Below are 16,110 nucleotides of genomic sequence, written 5' to 3' on the forward strand. Positions count from 1 at the left end.
TTCCAAAATTTGGTAGAGGACTCAATCAAGGTATAAATAGTTTGCTTTTCTCAAAAGCTGTAATTGATACTATTTCTTTGAGTCAATTTACAGATAAAATGCTTTTTCCCCTTTCAGAGATTCCCTATTGTTGCATATAAGTAAAACCTTACAAAAGAAAGGCCTTGTAAAATCATGGCTCAGGCCTGCTACTTCTGTTCTGTACAGCTAACAGCTAACCTGACAAGTACTTGTGAGAAAAAAAATCTATATCCATGAGAGCCCATAAAAAAAGCAACTGTAAACAACTTTAAAAAAGAAAGTCTTTAGCAAGACTAGTACACCAGGAAGTAACAATAAACTGGGTAGCAACAAGTTACTAACCAATTTGAATTAAACACAATGCTTTTAAAAAAACATATAAATATGTAAAAAATAAAGATTAGCTACTGCAACATGAAGAAAGGGTATCATGTCCAAATCTACTGCAACACCCTGTTTCCCTAGAAGACAAAGATACTTGGATAAGAGATCACTTTGTTGAGACAGACACAAGTGTATTCTCTTCACAGTATGTGCTACACTGTCTGAGAGCAAAGTTACTTATCACATAAAGCATATTCTAAGTATACTTCTGGTGGCACCTGACAGCTGTTGATCGTGGCTACTTTATATGCCCCAGCTTGGGAGCTAACATTTTATGCCAGAAGTTGGTTGTGAGTATTCCAGAAACAATTCCATAGATGGATTAGTGATTATTGAACTTGTGAAACAAATCAATGAGCTCTTAGGCCTGCATGCATATAGTAAGATGGAAGCTTTTTATGTATGCTTTTAAGACCTACAGGTCTCTTGGGATACTTATAGAATTGTGCCTCTTTTTATCAGAAGTGACTAAATCCATAAAGGACTAGGAGGAAGAGGATGGAAAGCCACGTCATTCCTTTTTCTGGCCAGCAGATTTCATAAGCTTTGGGATGGGGACACAATATACTCATTGCACCAATACAGAAGTTCATTCTCTCTGCTATCACAGAACTTGAAAGACCTCTTCTTGGGGCAGTACACTCCTCTTTTGCCATCAGTAGAGATAGCAGGAGTCAGACTTTTAACTTCAAGTGGAAGATGCACTGTTTTGTAGACAGAAAACTAGAAGAAATTATATTTAATCAACACAGTTGGAAACCCTATGACTGTGTGTTTCTCAGGACAGCCTGTTGTTTGTGTGTGATGCCAACACAGGACTCACAATGCTCTAAGGTTTCAGGCCTGCCTTGGCAACTTTGGTAGGAGCTTTTCCACTGAACTCAAATGTAACAAGAATATTTTCATGTTGTTTTCCCAAATATCATAAGTAGAAGCAAATTCAATATGCTGAAATTGGCATCAGGAGCCCCCTGCAGCTCTGAAAGTGCAGGTATTAGTGTCCATTAGCACATTTTAAAGCACGAGAAACTACTTATCATAAATTTATTGACTAAAAATGAAGATGAAAATGAAGACCATGTTGGAGTCTAGTGAAAGAGCTTTACAGGGAACAGTGAAACAGGGTTACAGACTGACAAACACAGAATTTCCCTCTGAAGGAAGGTGAGCCTTGTTTTGACAAGTGAAAAGTTCATCATAACCATATTCAGCCCACAATAGACTTTTGTCTCTTCAACTAAAAAGGAAACTTTTAAAAACAGTTACCTAATTCCAGTTTTTTCGTAGGCATTGCAATTAATTTAGCATCTAATTTAAGTGCGATCACATTATGAAATGTTTGTTTTAAGATCACATCAACACAACTACAGAGCATCTTGGCAGATACAAGACTTCTAACTCTTCAGAATAATTTCTAGACAAGGAAAGCCACTTGTTTTGTTATCTTCGTAAGCCAGAAGAGTATTCTGCTGTTCCGATGAACACAGATGACAGAAAGAAAGGATGTCTTTATTTTACCAACAGAAGCCCAGCTCCATTAAGAGGAGCCAGACTGATTATATTGCTCTGTCATATGTGTAAAGAGAGTAAAGAGAGTATTCCAATGAACAAAATTTAGGAATCTTTGCTATGGAGTTTACAACTTAAGACCACATTGGGTACATTACAGCAGACATAACAAGATCAAAGAAATCACCACTCCTGCTGCTGTACAGCTTTCCTCTCTTTTTGTGTTTATTATTTTCTAAGTCAGACTGCTAAAGCTATGGGTTCCCAGCGGGATCTCAGCTTTAGGGGCTAAGTACAACTGAGGGCCTGTGTGATCATCCATATGCACATTTGTACAAAAATAAACTCTACTTGGTCCATGTTTCATCTGCCAGTTGGCAAGGTTGGTTATTTATTCTGCTGGAAAGAATGAGCACCCTTTTTGCAATACAGCTTTACCTTCCCTCTTCTCTATTTCCATCCATCAATCTTGTAGGAAAGTTGCAACTACTAGTAGATAAACCTTCTGTTTTGGCTAAGACCTACAAAAAATACCTGTGGCACAAAATCTGAAACCGGCCCCTACTCTGAATATTTGAGGTCTGTGAAGGGGATAACAGCCACATAACTATCCCTACATTTTTCAATTGCCACAAAAATAAACCATTTGTAGACACACTCATGCAGGCTACTTCTGTTTCTAAGCCTCCTGCTTCTATATTTAGCCACAGCTACAATGCTATAAAATAAAGAGATGTTCTTCTGTATCTTTATACCTACTTTCTCAAGGTCCTATCACTGAAGCACCTTTCACACCTCCTTTTAGATATTTTAACATTTTTTTTTTGTTTAAAGCCACTCTCTTTCCCTAGAAATAAGTAAATAAATACAGAAATACTGGTGGGTTTTTATAAATGCTTCCAAATTTCCCTTGCTTTCAGACTGCACAGCAAGACCTGCTTTGGGTTTCCCTGCCTTTTTGCCTAAAGCCATGAGAGACAGCCAGAGATCTCACATCAATAGCTTTTACTACACATTTTTTTCTCTTTGAACAAAGCATCACCTTAACATCTGAACAGTAAAATTCCATCTTTCCTTTTTACTTTCCCATGCATTATTTAAACATGCTGCTCTGAATTCTATGATTAGGATATTTCTGGGTAGTTGAAATCAACATCTTTAAAGTCAGATACAGCAGGAAATGTGTGTTCTCCAGGATAGTTTCACACATGTTTGCTGTATAGTAGCCTCAATTTAAATATGATAATCTAATTTAGTAAAAATGAACTAAAATCAGATTTACTGCAAAAACTTTTAAAATTTAATTTTCAGGCTAGCAATCAATGCTTATTCAGTTTATATCTTATCCCTGCCTTCCCTTTTTGCAGATGCTTAAATGACACTAAATTAAACAATTGCACAAATTTTTTAAAATGTAGGAAAATTACCATCTGCACTAAATTAATGAATAAAAAGGTCCAGAGAAATCAGTCTTTACAGAAAAAAAATCTATAGAAAACAAAAATTCTCAAAGTAGCAGAATTTTTTTTTTTCTGGCATTTTGTTTCTAAGACCATTTTGAAACATAAGATGACAGAAATTACAAGGGAAGATCTCACTATCATCTCACTCAAAATCTTACTCGATTCCCAAAATACGACTGATAGGATTAAATATTAAAACATCTTCAAAGAACTATGTTGAGACACACAGCAATAAGCCCATTACTATTCACAGACATAAACAGTATCCAAGTATTATCTGCTAAGTATTACACTCCATTACATTTTCCCTAAATCTATGCAAAATAGAAATACACTCTTGTAAACAACAAGAATTGCAACAAAAGGAAACACACAAAAAAGAAATCTTAAACTTACATTGATGTGTTATTATAGGTCGTGCACAGCAAGTAGCCCTAAGGATACATTTTAGGTTTTTTATCCATGCTCCGTTGTTGTTGCTGATGTGACCACTTAGGCACATGGTCAAGTTGCAATCAGCTTCTCTCTCAGTGATGTATGAGAGCTGTGCTGATTTATCTCGTCCTCCTGCAGCAGATTAGCACTAATGTTTCTGCTTCTGCACCCTACCTTTCTTCAGCACAGACTCTGCATTAGCACTGGCAATCCGAATTAAAGAGCCAGCAGACGCAGCACAGTATGGTTTTTTTTCTTTCTGAAACCATTGCAAAGCAGGTAGTCTCATACAAATAGAATCTTTTCTTCACTGAGACTCTTTTTTAACACTTTTGGCAAGAACATTAGTCAAAGATACAGAAGAGTGGCTCCAGTAAGTCTGCTATAGTCTTCTGGTGATTTATTCTGTTAAAGAAATATTCTCCTATGCAGATGGCCCTAGGCAAGACGCGGCTGTAATGCAGCAACATTTCAGCCAAAATCATGGGATTTTCACTTTGTAACACAAAGGTATTGTCTTACACACAGTGAAACTCTAGTTTATCCCAAAGAAGTGGACAATGAGAAATTAATTCATGCCAACAGAGTTTATGAGAAAAAAAATCAAGCGCTTTATATGTTAAAGGTACTTAATATATAAACTGATTAAGTTAAAAATTATTTTATTCATCATAAATTCTCTTTTTGCCTTACAATTGACATATTTTGCACTATGGGATTGGCAAATTCAACTATTAAAAGTATTAAAAGAATATGACAATCTTTTTGTTACTATTTTCACTTTTCAGTAAACACCTACTATTTCAGCAGTAAAATACAATTGTTAATTCATGATCTTTTCAATTCAAGACACCCTGAGACACAGCTGTTTAAATTTTCATTAGAACTTTGAAAATATTTAGGAAAAAATTGATGTCTTAGACCATCTAGTCTTGAAAATGTGAATGTTCTGACACGTCTGCTCACTGTCAAAATGACTCACATCACTGCTGTTCCTAGCTGCTACTCTTTCTGATCACAAAAGTATCTCTCTGTTTTTAAGAACTAAATGCCATACCTGAATATCAAACAAGAAATATGTGCTGCTTGAACACTAGCCATATTTGAGCAGCAGAAACATTCTACCCACTCATAAAGATCTATTTGGTGTCTATTATCAGCATTCATTTTTAAAAATCATTATATGGACTGTGTTCCCCTAATCAGGAAAGTGAAACTGAATTAACCCATTACTTTATACAAAACACTAAAACAAAGGATTATTTTTTATCTAATATGAAAGTCTAATGAGGTAACATCCATTTCAAAGTGCTTTTTGGATTATACATGTACTGATTTTTACACCTGCCACAGGAGCACACAACCTTGTGGACAGAAGGTAACAAAGATCTCAGCACTAGCAGTTTTCCAGTTATGAGTGCTCCTTCCCTTCAGTGGAGAAACATGCTGCAACCCCAAAACAGGAAGATTCACTGCATCAGAAAGTCCAAAATGATGTTGACATTCCTGACAAGATTCCACCAACAAAACAGTGTGGCATGGATATGGCAAATTGGAAAGTGCTGTCACTTCTGAAGGCAGTTTCAAGAACACTTTTTTTTACTACGACCTGAAACAAAATTTGGATCTCATGGTTTCATGTATGTCATTTCTGTACTAGGAAAAATGTATTTAGCCAAAATACTGAAATTCTTAAATGTGATGTACAAACAGCACTAGAGCTGCCACTGCAGATACACATAGAATCACTCTAAAAAATCAACTCCACTTCAAACATTACCATTTATATTGTCCCCAAACTCCCTTCTGATGTTTATTTGGAACCTCATCACTCTGATAGTTACAAAAGAAACTCACACATCAATTTGCATTAGTACCCATCTGCCCCTGAGCAGCACCATCCTTTAACAGTTTATATCCCCTGAATGGTGGTCTTGGTACTTATAGGCACCAACCAAATTCCGTATCAGCTTTCACATCAACAAGACTAACCCAGACATGCTCTTTTATCATATAAAACACATTCCATCTCCTTTACCACTGTAGTCCTTCTCTTCACCTAGTCCTCTTTGAGTTCATCTCTTCTAAACCTGGGAGAGCAGAACCATATACTATGTTCCATTTGGACTGAACAAGAGTTCATTTTGGTAGACCGAACAAACTGTGGTTTTAATACATGGTGCAATAACATGTAAACCTCCTGCTATCTTATCTTCAGCAGCTAAAAGCTACATATTTATCTGCAATAAAATTCTGACATGTATCAACATATTGGGATGTGTTAACATGTAGTTTCTCTATTATACTACATGAAGTGAGGAATTAACACCAATCAGTACTGACTTATGTCAAATGCTTATGGATGTAGCATTTCTGCTGGCCCACTTGCTTAACTCTCAATTTTTTACTGAAACATCGTATTGGTTTGACACTGTAATTCCCAGTTCTGTGAAAATAGTTGTTTCCATAACTATTCAGCAAGGAGAAGAAAGAACAGCCATTGTATCACTGCCACTAAAAAGCATCATCTGTTCTTTCTAAGCCCCAGTGGTTTCCTTAAGTGTTACACACGAGCTATGCAAACAACACACTAATACTCCAAACATGCAAATGGATTATATGTATTTCTACAGGAAATTACTCAAGGCAATTGAGAGTGTAAATTCAAACAAATTATCATCTATAATTGAAAACATGCAAGCAACTTTTAATTAAACATGACTCCTCTACTGAAAAAAACACATTAAAACTCTACTAAAAGAGAAGATAGCTAACGAGGAGGGGGAAATGGGTGGGGAAGAAATGAACAAAACAGCTTTGTGAAGAGTGTGTTGTCCACAAAAAAAATAAATTGCAAAGCAGACTTTAAAATGTATTTCTAACTCATTATTGATTCAAAGTCCACATCAATTTCAAACATACATGTACGTAAAAAACTCGGGCTCTTGCAACCACAAATAAGAGACCAGAACACTTATTTATGCAAGTAACTGATTTGTTTAAAATGTCAAATATTATATTGAGCCAAGCATGAAGAATTTTGGAGCTTAAATGATCAACAATATTATTAAAGATTAATATAGAGACATCTAAAATCTAGTAAAAACTGTCACTGTTGCAAAATGTCCCTTTCTCACTTCACATAAAAGTTGAAAACAAAATAAAGAGTGACAGTTGCAAATTATCTTACTGCATGGCAATATAAGAGTGTGTTTTATTCCTTACTTTCCTTTAAAGAATCTTCTGCATGCTGAATCTATCATTAAATGCATATTTAATAACCAAGAGAGATAAAATTAGCTTTATAGCCTTCAAACTCAGATGAACGAGCTTCCTCATTTGATAATGGGGCATCTGCCCAATGGACAGATATGGCCTCACAAAAAGATGTTTAGCTTCAGAAAGCCTGTGTATAAAGACCACTTTAAGACACACTAGACCTGATTTAAAAATATTAGAGGTCAAAATCCAACTTGGGTGAAGAAAACAGGGAAAAACTGATTTAGCAAATGGAGACAGATACCCCAGAAAAAGAGATAACATGCCATACGACTGTGGGATAGGTTTCTTATCTCAAAGACAGAACAAACAACTGGATAGCATGAAAACATTGGAGAAGGAAAAGATAAAAAAGTGGACAAAAACTAGTGCAATATGTAAGTCACTAGGGAATAGCAATGCTGAGGAAAAGATGCATTTGGAAAAATTAATGGAAGACATCATTTGCATAGAGCTAGAGACTGAGTAAAGTCTAGGAAGCATTAATCCTGAACATATTTGGAGTATACAGCAGTATGCCTTCCAGTGTCATCATTTCTACCTCTGTACAGGTATCTATACAAGCTTAACTAGTGACAGGTTTTCTTAATGCAATGGAAAAATGCTCTTTTCTAAACAATTATCAAATGATAGCAAGTAAAACTGATAGTAAACATCAAATTAGGTATGTTCCAGATACATATGAAAAATTAGGTCATATAATTCTGTTCCAGAGAGTTTATACAAAGAAGCATGATGGCATTTCAGATAATTTAAGAATAGCCATTAGATTTTATTTTTTTTTAAATTATGACAAAACATAGACATGACCACAGAGTGCAAACAGGGATGGATATAAATAACTGAGGACTGAGAGAAATCATCCAAGCATTATGAAAGCAGTTTACAAAAAAAATCAAAGAATGAACTCTGAAAATAAATTCTGGAGGGGAAAACAGAATAAATTTGTTAATAGCATGTGATGCACTTGACTGTGGAATGTTTCTTTAAAATAAGCACCCAGTCACAAGCCATTTGGCATGGATATTTAAAATGTGCAAAGACAAAACTTCACAGAGCACACAACAGATGAATAGCTCTTCAGTGGAGACATGGTGGAGAGATGGACAGAGTGCATGAAATCAGAGAAATGGAAATCAAGATCTCATTAAATAAAGACATCATTTTAGTTCCAAAACAAAAGACAGAACTAATCCTACCCTTGAAGACTGATGGGGAAGAAGCATGAAAGGCTTTTAATTAGGCAGTACTTTCTACTGTTACACACCATTTTTACAGCACATAAACAGTTTGAAGGTTTTTCTACAGTCTTCACTGAAATAGCAGGTACTGGTCATAGCAAGACAGAAAACAAAGTACATGGAACATTTTGCCACAGGCATGACAAATTCTGTTGTCCACTATTGTAATGAAATTGGTGTAATTTGACTGGCCTCACTTACAACAAGAATAAGCACAACTTACTAGAACTTTTTAAGTTTCAAATATTTAATCCATCCTGCTGTTCTCTCAACATGCAAAGAATCTAACAAAGTAAAAATACCTTCCCCCCAGTTTTCTTATACAGCAGCATGTGAGTAATGCCTAATGTAAATAGACAAGCACTGCTCTAGCAATAAAAATGACAAGATTAAGGACCTACTAAAGAAGGCAGCACATTCATGACCAGTAATGCAGCACAGTTTGAAAATAAAAGGAGTAACATTAAGAGAATTTCTTTCTATAGCAGAAAAACTTTGATATATGTTTCTATTTATTTTCATCATGCTGAGCATTTTGATTTTGTGGACAGTCACAAGGGCATTTCTTCTCGCAAATTCTACTCATAATAAACCAGCCATTCAAAAATGTTCATTTAAATAGAACACATCTAATATAAAGAAAGCATTCATTATTACTTTCTTAACTTTGAAAGAAAGTTGTTTGTTCCTTCTGTATTCTTCAGCATTTCAGGATAATAATTTCCATTTATATATGACAACAGCATTATCAGATAATGATGATATGCATAGGTAGACTGAAGTAAGTGTTTCAGCAGTAAAAGTATATTTAAAAGGAAAAATAAACAAAATGTTAATTGGCGAAGACATAAGAAATATGCGGACGCTTTGCCTTAGCTGGGGACAAGAACGAATAAACAGACAATCACAGTCAAGTATCCACCTGTTTCTAGAAACTTGATATTGTATTTGCATATACTACTACCACAGAGGGTGAGCTTTGCCATTGTTCTATGCCAGGGGAGAAGGCAAATGTAAAGTACCTCTCCATCTCCCTGCAGTAGCTACTTGCAATGGAACAGTTTCACAGATTGTTTTTTGTGAGTTGTTCATTCTTACGTTAAAAAGCAGAAACTTCATACCAGTAGTATGAATCATTTTGTTAAATAAGAAGGGAAAACACAAGTCATGGTGTGGTCCAGGATATCACAACCATTTATTACATTGTATTCAATACAAATTAACTCAATACTAATCCAAAGACTTTGTCCAGTTAATGGATACCAGGAAAGGAAATACACCTACTATTTTGAAATGATACTCACATTAACAGTATGGATGCACATGTAAAATCAATGTCTTAGAGAATTCTTGTGGTAGGAAAATATATATCCCTACCCATTGTGAGGGCTTGAAGCATTTGCAGTACTTCCTTTGCCTCACACCTTCCATAATTTTAGTGTGTAAAGCTGATAAACCACTCAAGTATCAATACTTATGGGCTGACTGGTAGCATATATCAGTCAGTCTCTGAAGTCAAATACAAACTAATTTTTCAGAAAGTTTGAAAGGCAGAAAAATCCACATTCTCTTGTTAAAATAGGAAGTTTGTCTCTTAGAATAAAAATACATCAAGTACTTTTTGTATTTGAGGTCAGATGCAGGCAACACCCTCTATAAAGCAACTCCGTGTGGCAGATGTATGTAAATACATCAGAGAGAAACAAAAATGAAAGTTTTCAGGTGAATTTCTATTGCAGTCTCAAAGCATATAATCTTTCAACCATACCACAGCAACAGCACAAGTAAATGCCCCAGCTATTACATGCTCAAATTGAAGTGTAGCTCTTCCTTGAGAACATATTATGTAAAATGGGTACAGTAATCAACTCTGCTCCTGCATCAGTGTATTCAGACATGTCTATTTAATTGTCTACACTTTTACTACATTTCACTCTTTTAGTTTTGCAGAGCAAATGTGCTAAGAAATACTAAGTGACAGCATAGTTCTCACCACCTTCAACAGTGTAAGAATTATTTCCTTACTTCTTCATGATTGCTGGTTATCTAGTAAGATCTAAATGTCACAAACATTTAGACATTAGACATTAGGACAAACCTAAGGAGAAACACCCAATAAACCCTTAAGCAGAGATCAACAAAGCTTCCATTAAATGCTAGAAGGAACAAAAGTGACAAATGTAGAAAGAGAAACCATATTAATAAATCCGTGGAAGAGACAGATACCAGAAAACTGAGAAATGACAGCAGAAAGAAAAAAGGCATTTGAAAAATGTTTCATGCTTCCAGAGAGGATACAGGCTTGAAGGGTATTGGCAGAAAGGAAGAAAAGAGAAAATAAGTCTGTACTGAGCTTTTAATCTTTCCTTAATTGTACTGAGTCTCCAGCATTATCCCTAGAGAGAATTAAGCATAAAAGACTAAGTTACTCAAACAAGTTCCTTTATAACAAGTCCTTTCAGAACAGCATGACTTCTTTGAAGGACTCAGTTTCTGAAAGATTAGGTCATGCAAAAATCACATCATAATGCATACTTTTATTATGCTGAAACAAAATTGTACCTGATTCTACTAAGCTGCACTCAGGAATATGTGGATAGGGTTCTGTGGGAATTAATAGAATAGAGCTTGTTTGTCTATTTTGAAAAAAAATGGTTTGCACTTGTAGTCAGAAATGGTATTTTTCAAAGGTCAAGAGAGTGATGGTACGCAAAATTAAATAGAAATTTCTCGGAAAATGGTCAGAGGTTAAAAATGTCAGCAAGTTGAACTACATCAGTAAGTACTAGGTGCAGGATAGTAAGGTTTCACTTAAAATTCTTACTATTTATCATCCTCAAACAATATTATGTAAACCTGGCTTAAACCTATGTACAGCATGTAGAAAGAAGAGAGTATTTTATCAATGTAATTTGAAATTAACAGAAGTAAAGTTCATTCAGAACATATTTAGTGTGTAAACTGTTATTTGTGAGTTTCAGCTTTCTTTCAACTTCTTCACTTGGGATTTAACTGAGGAAGCATTTCATGCAGAGTTGAGAGGAAATACACACTAATGGTCGTATCTAATCAGGCATGGGATAAAGGATAAAGAAACTAAGCCTTAAGCACTATAGCAGACTGATGGTATGAATCACGTATTCTGCTAAACCACTGATTTCAACAACAGCTTGTAACAGAAACATCAGATGAAAATGCAAATATTGTGAACATCCAATTCATTACATAGTTCAAAAACACACGGAATGCATGTCTTAAAAGGCATCACATCTTATGTGATGCTCCTCAATATTTGTGGCATAAACAACTATTCACCAAAATAAAAATATTTATTCATAAGCAGACCTGCTTCCACAAATCTGCTTGAGATGTAACATTTCTGAGGACCAGCAGGCCCTTTCACACTCCTGGTGAACAAATATCTAGGACTTCTGTAGCCCATTGAACTAATGGAATTTGAGCAATACCCACTAACCATGAGAATTTTAACTTCTGAACTTTTACTGCTCAGATTGAAATGAGGATTAATTTGAGAGCAAGCACGTGGACTACTTGGGTTTTTTAAAAGTCTCTTTCTTCTCTTGATATCTGGGACTGGCCATAATCAGCACAGTTGACAGGCTGAGCCCTGTAATTATTATTCTCTACCACTGGAGAGATATTCCATATTTCAGTCTCAGTTTTCTGTATCTTCCTTTTTCAGTACACCCAGAGATGCCTAGAGTTCAGTACAAGTACTGGGCTGGCCAATGTGTTAACACCCCTGAATTACTTAGCCACAAAACCATTTGAGTGATTCCAGCCTCTTGCTCTCACCTAGTATCAGCGGATAGAAACTCGTACAGAAGGGATAAGGCTAAGGGGAATTGAACCTTACTACCATCAGCCTGTGCTGCATATCATACAAGAAGAAAAAAGCAATTAGTAATTACCTGGGTTGAAATCTCACAGTGCTCATTGATTTCATCATGGTAGTGTTTCACCATGGATGAAAAGCAGGGAGGAACCAGGCTATGGTTTCTAATAATCACTGAACTCTGATTATGACCAGGAAAAAATATCTATGAGAACTGTACTATTTAATGCAAGCAAAGTGAACTCTTCTTTTGAACCCATTTATTAATCCATATGTCTAAACAATTCATAACGTCTGAGGTTTATCTTCTTTTAAGTTGCTGAATGCCCATTCAAGGGAGTACTTACTAAGAATAGAAGAATTTACATTCCACTAAATAGGATCTGTATGTTGCATTACTCTTGCTACATGAAAGTGGACATTTTAAAAAATATTTTTACAAAATATTTTATAACTACAGCAGACTGTGGGAATAAAAAGGAATAATACATACTACAACTCAACAGCCTTGCTTTCAGCTTGTGTTAATCTGTTTAAGATCATCCACTGCCACAAAACTCATTGTCAAAGATCACCAGATTTTTTTTAACGCTGGCTAGTTTCAGCTAATGGATTTTTAAAATGTCAATATTAAAACATATCCATTGATCCAAGAAATGGTATCAGATAATTTGCCTCACCTATTATATAATACAAGCAGAAAACACCCATTGAAATGCAGAACACAAGCACATTCTCCCTATAGCAATGCCCTGGAGGAACACACCACTTGTATCAGTCGCTGTAGAGCTAAAAACACAAGCTTCTGAGGGCTTACTCTTTTTCCCAATAACCTGGAAACAGACAGAAATAATAGATAAACTCTTGTGTAAGGAAAAAAGTACAACTCATCTGAAAAGAGACAAAGGACTAAGATGATAACACCAACCAGAAGATCAGAAAGGATCCATCTCTGAAATAATCCATTCAAATATAGCCCCACAGCTAATGATGGTCTGTGTTAAATCCAAAGCTGAGAAGTGTATGCAAATATGCAGCTGAGAAGTGCAAGCACCTATGCAGCTGATCCCTTTGGTATCTACTTCAAGTCAGGAAAGGACACTGCCAACCACAAACAGCTAGAACAAAAGTTCCAGCCAATCTGACACAGAAATTTGACAAGGCAAATCTAAATTTGCCTTGTAGCATATACACACACAATACATATTGGATACATAGCAGATTACATACGCACACATATCTGAAAAGCATAATTCTGTTAGGCTTATATTTTCTCTCTGTGACAGAAGAGAATGAGACACATAGTTGATAGTAAAAAGTATGTCTGGGAAAAAAGTCAGAAGCTATTTTATAAGCTTCAAATGTTATGATTTTTCTGAAAGACATTTTTGCTTAATAAAAATGAACTAATGAAAGACCAGAAGTTTGTTTCCTGAAGTAATATTCATAGTCTTCCAGTTGTGTTTTGCAATACATGTTTTTGCCATTTAGCACATCATGCTTAGAGACACTACATTTGATAATACAATCTGCTGAGGATGAAAAGCATTTTCTTTGCTAATAAAAAAGCTGGTTATAGAAAGTGCAAGTTTGGCAGTAAAGCTTCCAAGAAAAATTGCAGCCTGAAAAACACCTGCAAACTTTAAGTGTATGCATTTCAGTTTTCCCAATGGCCTTCTGTAATTTAAATATTTTAAGAATCAATCAGAATAGTTTACTTTCTGGGAAATTGGATGAATTCATATTTTTCAACTTCACCTCTAACCATGATAAAACATGAGAAAATCAATAAAGGCATTACTTAATGGGGAGACTGACATGTTTTCTGGAAGTTTTTTACCCAAGAAACAATCTCAAATAAGTCAAGCTTTCTGTAATATTATTCAAGACCTTTTGAAGTGCTAATAAGCATGTGAACATTCATATGGACTGTAAACAGGAATGACAATATATTTTTGCACAGTGTCTGGTATGACAGGATTCAATAGGGGGTTCAAACAGATGCCCATTACTACAGTGATAGAGAATAGCACCTAAGAGAAATGACATGGTCACATCTACACAGTCCATTCACCTCCACGGTGATCAGTGACAGTCACAAAATGTTGTCTTTGAAATAGATTCAGAATAAATCAGGAGACTGAGATGCAAATCAATTGTAGGGATGACATACAAGAACACACGCCAGGAAAGAGACAGACAGGAGGAAGGATCAAGGCCTTTCCACTCAGCCTGTTATTTTTCAGTATTTTCAGCTGCTTAAGAGGTGTCTGAAGCACCAGTGATTATCACCTTAAACTGAGGATAACAACAAAGGACACTCAAGAGTTAAAACTAACTGGATCTTCTCCCAGAATTCTGTCTCATTGACAATACTGAATATCATAATAATGGCATAGTAAATAACCTGAAACAGAACAGTTACTGACTATGAATTTTTCAGTCACAGTGCCATTATTTAGCAAAAGATTTATCACAGCAAGACTCTACCAAAATACTTGTACACTTTCATCAGTACATATCACGCCAAGAGAAATACTGCATTACTGAAGTGAAAAATCTTGCTCCTGGAGAAGCTTTTCCACTGCCAGCAGCCAGGAAGGTTACCTTAGGAGACAGACTGCCATAAACACTGTTCACAAAATCTGCATCTATTCTTAAAATGTGAAGTGATTAACACAACCAAATGAAAGCAGCAGTCATCATGGTGCTATACTGACAAACATGGCTGGTTCTGATGTATGGTTGGCTACCAAGGGTTAAATGCTGTTTCATGCTCATTTAAATCTGCTCTACCAGACAGAGCATCACTCATTAAAATTAGAAGTGTCTGACAAAGGAAAACAAGATGGAAAAAATAAAAGCATATTATGAAGATGATCAAAACCCATGTAAAAGCAGTACTTAAGGCCAGAATCTGCCCCAATTTAGCTCCTCATATATTAAATCAGTTATATTGTATTCACTTGAAATGTGTTTAATTCATACCAGCAGAACTGGGAGCACTATCTGGTACTTTTTCTTGGTAAAATAACAATTCTGAAATCTTTCCCTGCTACTCACTGCATGCTTTCCCAGTATTAACACAAGGTATGAATGTGGGATGTTAGCTGTTTTCACAGCTTTGCTCACATCTAGCCAATTCTGTGTTTACTGTCATATTCTAAAACTGGGCATAGGGATTTTTTATATTCCTCCTCCTTCCATGTGCTCCTATAGGAAAAAAAATCTTGCCTACCATCACTTCAATTCTTACTGTCTCTCACACTAGCTCTGAGTCTTTGCATAAAAATTTGTATTTGTTATCAGCTGAGATTCCCAAACAACATTGGGCAACAGATTCCACACATGTGGGTCCTTCTGGTTTTTAAGTTTTAGCTTTTATATTTTTCAGATCCATAGTGCTTTAGTGTATAACTCTAAAACTCCACAGACTGCCAGCTACTGTTCTCTCATTCAGACAAAACAATTTCTCTCTAGGCCTGAAACTCAACGACACCTAACTTTCTCAGGCACCAAAAAATGCAACCAACAAAGAGGTAGGGGGCAAACTGAGGGAATGTGACTCCATTACCTGAAGCTGTAATTGGACAATTAACCTCTGATATGCAAATAGACCAAATTTGTATCTGTCTGAGAACCCCGTGATGGTTGTCCATCTTGGGTGTAGTCTCTGTGAGACTCCTCCACTGCCCAAGGTGCACTCTTTGAAGGCCTTTTAATAAATACCTACCTTTCTGCCTCAACTCTGTCTAGACTCTCTTCTAGGTAGCCTCTTCAGGCATCACCTCCACATCCCTCATCTGTGTTCTGTGTATCTGACATCATGGAATAATTCTTCCTTATTCTGACAAGATGGCTAATTGGGAGGTTGGTGAACACAGTTTTCCAGGTACATTGAAAATGCAGGCTACCACAATTT

General features: G+C 35.8%; 1 protein-coding gene across 7 annotated transcripts in view; it reads right to left on the reverse strand.

Moving 5' to 3' along the window:
- The window catches only part of RAPGEF4 (Rap guanine nucleotide exchange factor 4), a 138,521-nt gene that overhangs the window by 97,376 nt on the left and 25,035 nt on the right, over window positions 1–16,110 (reverse strand). Inside the window, exon 1 of one of the 7 annotated variants that reach the window (XM_079310298.1) lies at window positions 3,774–4,209. The exons of the other annotated variants lie outside the window; for them this stretch is intronic. The gene's annotated coding sequence lies outside the window, so the exon portion shown is untranslated. Of the gene's footprint in view, window positions 1–3,773; window positions 4,210–16,110 lie in introns of those variants that run through there. 7 annotated transcript variants of the gene reach the window in all.

The sequence above is a fragment of the Erithacus rubecula genome (assembly GCF_903797595.1).
Source record: "Erithacus rubecula genome assembly, chromosome: 8".
NCBI lineage: Eukaryota > Metazoa > Chordata > Aves > Passeriformes > Muscicapidae > Erithacus > Erithacus rubecula.